This window comes from Mauremys reevesii, unplaced genomic scaffold (assembly GCF_016161935.1).
Source record: "Mauremys reevesii isolate NIE-2019 unplaced genomic scaffold, ASM1616193v1 Contig83, whole genome shotgun sequence".
NCBI classification, from domain to species: Eukaryota; Metazoa; Chordata; order Testudines; family Geoemydidae; genus Mauremys; species Mauremys reevesii.
This window is the reverse complement of record NW_024100899.1, coordinates 48,683-55,565: the sequence shown is the minus strand read 5'-3', so window position 1 is coordinate 55,565 and position 6,883 is coordinate 48,683. Positions and strand designations below refer to the sequence as shown.

At 47.4% G+C, this 6,883-nt stretch overlaps 1 pseudogene; it reads left to right on the top strand.

Moving 5' to 3' along the window:
• Window positions 1–1,915: 1,915 nt before the first annotated feature.
• Window positions 1,916–6,025, top strand: LOC120394909 (annotated as a pseudogene).
• The last annotated feature ends 858 nt before the right edge of the window (window positions 6,026–6,883 follow it).

The window sequence follows — 6,883 nt, the reverse complement described above, 5'->3', positions numbered from 1 at the left end:
TAATGTTCTATAATAGAAGATTGAAGAAGTAGACACATTTGTTTTGCCTCCTCTGAAGCATTCAGCATTAGACACTATTGGAGATAGGACAGCAGACAAAATGGACTATTCATCTATTCCACCGCATGGTAGTGGTAATAATGATTGGTAGATTATCTACAGTGCTTTTCATTAGATTGCTGAGTGCTTTACAGAAGAGGTCAGTATCATTTTCCCCATTTTATAGATAGGGGAACTGAGGCATGAGATGCCGTGACTTGCCCGCGGTCACCATGGTAGGCCCGTGAGACAAACCAGGTCTTCTGAGTCCCAGTCTAGTGCTCTAACCACTAACCACACTGCCTCCCGTATGGTTTGGTATTACACAGTGAGATGCAAACAGTGCATGATCGCCATTAAAATATCATGTATTAGCCATTGTTGGAAATGAACCCACACTACTTAAACAACTGATTTATCCCTTTATGGAGAAGCCTATGGTATGATATTGCACAGTAGGATACATAGGAATTAAACAGCTGTGTCCTGGCCACTGGTGAAGACAGGATACTAGGTTAGATGCGTCAGTGGCTGATCCACTGTCAGTACTTCTAGTCTGGCATGGTGGGTGAAGTATGTGATGATGGAGAGGTGGGGTGCATTACACTTTTCTGGGAAGCAGTGTTACTCAATCTCTTCACATTAGCAACTCCTTATTCAACGCGAAATTGTTTTGTGACTATTCCCCAGACATTTACTATTGAAAAGTAAAATAAACAAACAAAAACAAACCAATGGTAATATATTTAATCTGTGCCTGTACTTGTTTTCAAAGGTTGACCGAGAACACTTGACCTTGAAGAGTACGGACGAGCAGGCAGTGGGAGAGGGGCTTTTTTTTTTGCCTTTAATAATTAATAATACATAGCTCTTATATACAATAAACTCAGGCCGACCTAGCTACATCACTCAGGGAAGTGAGACGTTTGGTCCCTCTTCCCCCCATGCCGTGGCTATGCCAACCTATGCCCTGGTGTAGACAGGGCTCTGTGATTGAAGAATTCTTCCCAGCTGCCTGCCTGGGGTGGGGTTATGGGGTGCGGAACAATGTTTATGGTGGGGGTGCTGAGAGCCACTGAACCGAACTGTAAATCCTGTCTATAATGGAACCACTGCAAGTCAGGGGTGCTGCAGCCCCCTGCAGTTCCAGCACCTATGGGTGAGGATGGCTGACTACAGCGACTGAAGGACCCTCTGGCCGCCGCAGCGTCTACACCACCGGCGCCCAGCGACACGCTGCAGGGACTGGGGGTGAGGGGAGCAGGGCCTGGCATCAGCCCCAGGCAGCGGGGAGGGGGCAGGGAGAGGGGCACCACGGGACGGGCGGAGGGCTCCGGGGCGTGGCTGTAGCGCCACTGGGGGGGGGTCCCCTGAAGCCCCCGGCCTGGGCCGCGCGTCTCTCATTGGGCCCCTTGGACTCCCGGCCCCGCCCACAGCTAAGCCGCCGTTTTGTTTCCCTGCCCCGCGCTCCCCCCGCGGCCGCGGCTCCCGCCTAGGCAACGAGCGCGGCCAGCTCCGCGATCGGGTCGGACTCTCGCCTCCCGCCCACCCACCCCGGGTCGGAATATGCAAATACAGCCACGCTGTGATACGATTGGTTAAATTACCGGCCCACCCGCCGGCGTCAAGTTCTGTTTATGCAAATACAGCGGCATCCTGGAGCTCTGATTGGAGCCCGCCCTCCCTCCGCTCCACCCCGTCCGGCCGCCGGGCCCCGGCATGAAGGTTGGGGAACGCGGCCGGCCGGCCCGCCTCCTTCCTGTGTGCGTCACTGAGGGGGCGTGCTCCGCTCGCCGCGATTGGCTCCTGCCGGGGGAGGCGCGGCAGGATTGGCCGGCGGGCGGGAAGGGGCGTGGTATATAAAGTGAGGCGGGGCCGGGGGCCGCTCTCTAGGCTGCAGCTTCGCTTTCGCTTTCTCCGCCTGCCGGAGCCGCTGGCGCTGGCCGGGTAGGAGCGGGGCCTTGTCTGGCGGGTACCCGCGAGCGGCCGCGGCCTCGGGGGCGGTCGCGGGTCAGTGCTGCCCGGGGGGGGGGCACCACCTGGGGCGGGAGCGGGGCCCGACGCAGGGGGTGGCGAGAGCGCAAGCGCTAGAGCGCCGGGCTTCCCTGCCATGTGATGCGGTGGGGGATGCTGGGACATGTAGTCCAAGGGCCTGGCCCACCTGTGGTCTGTGTGAAGTGATGCGTGCTGGGGTCTTCACACCCCCGCTTTGCTTCCTGGCTGCTGCTTTGGGGCAGTATGGAGACTTCGCTTCCCAGCATGCACTGTGCCCCCTTATCCCATGGGGCTGGAATGACCTGCTGCTGCATGCCGGGAGGTTCGCTCTGCAGAGCAGGATTCAATTCCAGCTACGTTTTTTCCATCCCGTCATCTTTTGTTGGCCAAATGGCTCAAATTACAACATGTAATACAGGATTCTGTACCCTAGGCATGGACTGTGGCTTGTCTACCGGACTAAAAGGCCATGTGACCTTAAGGTTGAGCTGTAAATGTAGACTTCATGAGTCATTTAGCTACTAACTTGTAAGGGATTTTGTCCTATCAGATAAGCTTTTTTGGTTCACTCTGAGGCCACATGGTATCCTGTGCATGTTGTGTGCCTTTGTTCTAGTAGCTACTCTGCAACTCAACTCCACGTTAATTATTGATACTTTGCACGTAAGCAAATAGAAACATGAGCTACTAAACTCATGAAGTTTAAATCTTGCTACTGTTGCTAATGTTTTTAGTTTTTTTTAAAAAGGAAAACATTAGTTCCACTAACTTCTATCTTGTACCTGATGTAGGTCATTTTTAAACATGGGCTAACAAACTGAAGTGTTTGCATGTGTAGTAAACAAGCTTCTTATTACAGGCAAAATGTCTAAGGGGCCAGCAGTTGGAATTGATCTTGGCACCACGTATTCCTGTGTTGGTGTCTTCCAACATGGCAAGGTGGAAATCCTTACCAATGATCAGGTAACAGGACCACGCCAAGTTATGTTGCCTTCACAGATACAGAGAGGCTGATTGGCGATGCTGCAAAAACCAAGCTTCAAGGAATCCTACTAACACAGTCTTTGGTAAGAAAATGAAATGAGACTTTAAAACTGGGATCAGAGTACTTCAATCGTGTAACCATTAAACTGAATAAAGTTGCTGTATCATTGCTTAGCTAGCATAAAGTGTATAGCTCTTCAGCTTGTTAGGGGGTATAGCATCATGCAGAATTGGGCTCTCTAATTTGGATGTAGATGGAAGTTAGAGGCCTCGCTTCTCCATTGTTTCCATTTTGGCATCAGTTTAGGTAGCAGTGTATTTGCTTTCGATGAACACATTCTGGGAATGGAGGAACAAATGCCATCTTTTTTACAGCACATCCTGTTGTGCAGGTTGGTGCTCAAATTGGCATGAGGCATAAGTTATTTAGACTCCAAGTTTGATTCATAGTCCTTAAGCTAAAATGATCCTAGTTAATTATTATTTTCAGCTTTCATTGAGTTCAGCTGTTCCATTTTAATTAGTATACAGTTGGACTTTAAATCAGTGGTTTTCAACCTGTAATCTGCAGACTGCCTAAGATATCCAGAGCAGTCTGCACATCCAAGGTTGAAAACTACTGCTCTAAATCATGCAACCTCCATTTACCCTATAAAGTGGAGATTTTTGCTGTTGTCCTGATACTAGTAGATAGGATGGCTTAAATGTGCTCATACCATGGCAGGAGTTAAGTCTCCATAATTCCAGTGACCAAAATAGCTAGATATTTGGGGAGCGGAGTTATTGTGGAGTTGCCTCATGTTAACTTAGACACAGGACATAACTGAAATGCTAATGACAGCATGTGTTTGTAGAATGATGAATTGGAGTTGTTACTGATAATAGTTAACCCTTTTCAGGTGCAAAGCGGCTGATTGGTCGTAGATTTGATGATGCTGTTGTCCAGTCTGACATGAAACATTGGCCTTTCACTGTTGTGAATGATGCTGGCAGGCCAAAAGTCCAGGTCAACTACAAAGGGAAGACCAAAAGCTTCTACCCAGAGGAAATATCTTCCATGGTATTGACTAAGATGAAGGAGATTGCAGAAGCATACCTTGGGAAGGTGAGATTAAGAGCTGAGTTTACTCAGCTAACTCTCCTAGAATTTAAGGGGTTAATAGTTTCAAACCTAGCTTGAGCTTGATTTCATCTACCATGTAGATGAAAGTCTCAGATGATTCTGACTTCTTTCTCCTGCCCATAGACTGTTACCAATGCTGTGGTCACAGTACCAGCCAGCTTTAATGACTCCCAGCGCCAGGCCACAAAAGATGCTGGAACCATTGCAGGTCTCATTGTGCTCCGGATCATCAATGAACCGACAGCTGCTGCTATTGCTTATGCTTTGGACAAGAAGGTGAACAAGCTGTACTATAACACAGCTAAACAGCATAGTAGATTGTTGTTAATCAGTTCAATATTGGTGAGATGTAACATCAGTAACAAAACTCTCTATTCCTTACAGGTTGGAGCTGAAAGGAATGTCCTGATCTTTGATCTTGGTGGTGGCACTTTTAATGTTTCAATCCTCACTATTGAGGATGGCCTCTTTGAAGTAAAGTCAACTGCAGGTAATAACCACTTGGGTGGGGAGGACTTTGATAACCGCATGGTCAATCATTTCATTGCTGAATTCAAGCACAAGCACAAGAAGGATATTACCGAGAACAAGAGAGCAGTTCGCCGCCTCCGCACAGCTTGTGAACATGCAAAGCGTACCCTCTCCTCTAGCACTCGGGCTAGTATTGAGATTGACACTCTCTATGAGGACATTGATTTTTACACCTCGATTACCAGAGCTCGTTTTGAAGAGTTAAATGCTGATCTGTTCCGTGGCACTCTGGATCCTGTGGAGAAGGCCCTGCAGGATGCCAGACTAGACAAATCACAGATCCATGATATTGTACTGGTTGGTGGGTCCACCCAAGTCCCCAAGATTCAGCAACTGCTCCAGGATTTCTTCAGTGGCAAAGAGTTGAACAAGAGCATCAATCCTGATGAAGCTGTGGCTTACGGTGCAGGTAACTCATTCCCCCAATAACTTTTTTGGCTTGTAATGCCAGGTTTGATCATGGGTATAGATGTATGTAAAGTCTGCAAAAGACTAACACAGCACTCAAGCCATGGCTAGTGTTTGATCGTCTCCCAGGTTTACACTTAAATGTTGGTGACCTGTGGATCACAATGGCATCAATGAGAAATCACTTACACTTAGTTGAATACTGTGCATATTTCTTAAATCCTATTGATAGCATCTTTCCAGTTCATTTATGCTGATGAATTTGGTTCCAAATTCATCCATACTTTCCACCAGAAGTGGACTGATAGTTAAAATCTTCCGTGAATGTCCGAGCGAGTTAAAAGAAACCTGTCTTTCCAGTGACAGTATTTTACTTTGTAGTGTCTTCACACAGCTTCTTTTTTTTTTTTCCAGCTGTTCAGGCTGCCATCTTGTGTGGCGACAAGTCTGAGAATGTAGCAGACCTGCTGCTGGTGGATGTCACTCCTCTGTCTCTTGGTATCGAAACAGCTGGACGTGTCATGACGGTCCTGATCAAGCGAAACACTAGAATCCCCATCGAGCAGACTCAGACATTCTCCACTTACTCTGACAACCAGCCTAGTTTTCTGATTCAAGTATGTATCTGGGCTGGAGTAATATTCTTCAAATGGTTAAGGGGCTGCTACTCAATTCCCTTCAGTCTCTGTACTGCAACAAAACTAGCATAATCTGGTCTCAGGTACTGAGAACCTCCAGTTTAAACTTCAAACTCCTCTTGTAAGGAAGTACTGTACTTGTAATGGAAGTTATCTGCTGATGAGTGCGCAGGTCAATCTCGGTGAGTAGACTCTCTCTTAAGGCATGGTAGGTTTTGAAGAATCCCTTCCCTGTTTGAGAGTTGATTTGTGAAGGAGTAACTTACGGCTGCTATGATAACATTCCAAAAATCATTTGTAGCTTCTACTAGAGGTTGAAAACCCATGTTGGCTCAAAGTACCTTCCTTGGATGTCTGAGCGACCATAACACATACTTCACTTGACTTCCTGATCCTCAGGAAAATACTAGTTTGCAAGTAACACAGATTAAACTTCATATAGCAAAATACTTACACTCATCTTGTTGGCCCTTGTTTCTTCTCCGCCCTGCCCCCACCCCCGGCCAGGTCTATGAAGGAGAGAACCATGACAAAAGACAACAACTTGCTGGGCAAGCTTGAGCTGACTGGCATCCGTCCAGCTCCAAGGGGTGTACCTCAACTTGAAGTAAATTTGATATTGATGCCAATGGCCTCCTTAATGTGTCTGCTGTGGACAAGAGTACTGGCAAGGAGAACAAGATCACAATTACCAATGACAAAGGTAGGCAGTGCATAGTCCAGGTGGGGTGGGGGAGGAGATGCAAGAGGGCTGCAGTAGTTTGTAGGACTGCATAATGTCACCTGAAGTGGGTGGGTGAGTGCATATACCAGTGATTCGTAGAATGGAAGGCCAATCTTATTGCTCTAGGGGTACTGGAACCACCAACTCCAGCTCCTTTCCCAGAACAACCACCACCTTGCTGGGGTGTACCCCAAGCTAAAGCAGCTGCCTGGTCACCCATTCATGCTGATGAGGAATGTTAAAACCATGTTGCAAATTACACAGGCATTACAGTCTGATAAAACCTTAACATTGGCTTGTTTTTTGTTTTGTATTTGTTCCTCTCATCTTCAGGGATACAGTGGTTCTCCATACTGTACACTCCAAAAAGGAAGTATGGGTTGATGTAGATAGTTTGAAGCCTAAAAATCTCATTCCATGAGTACAATATTTCTTATAGTA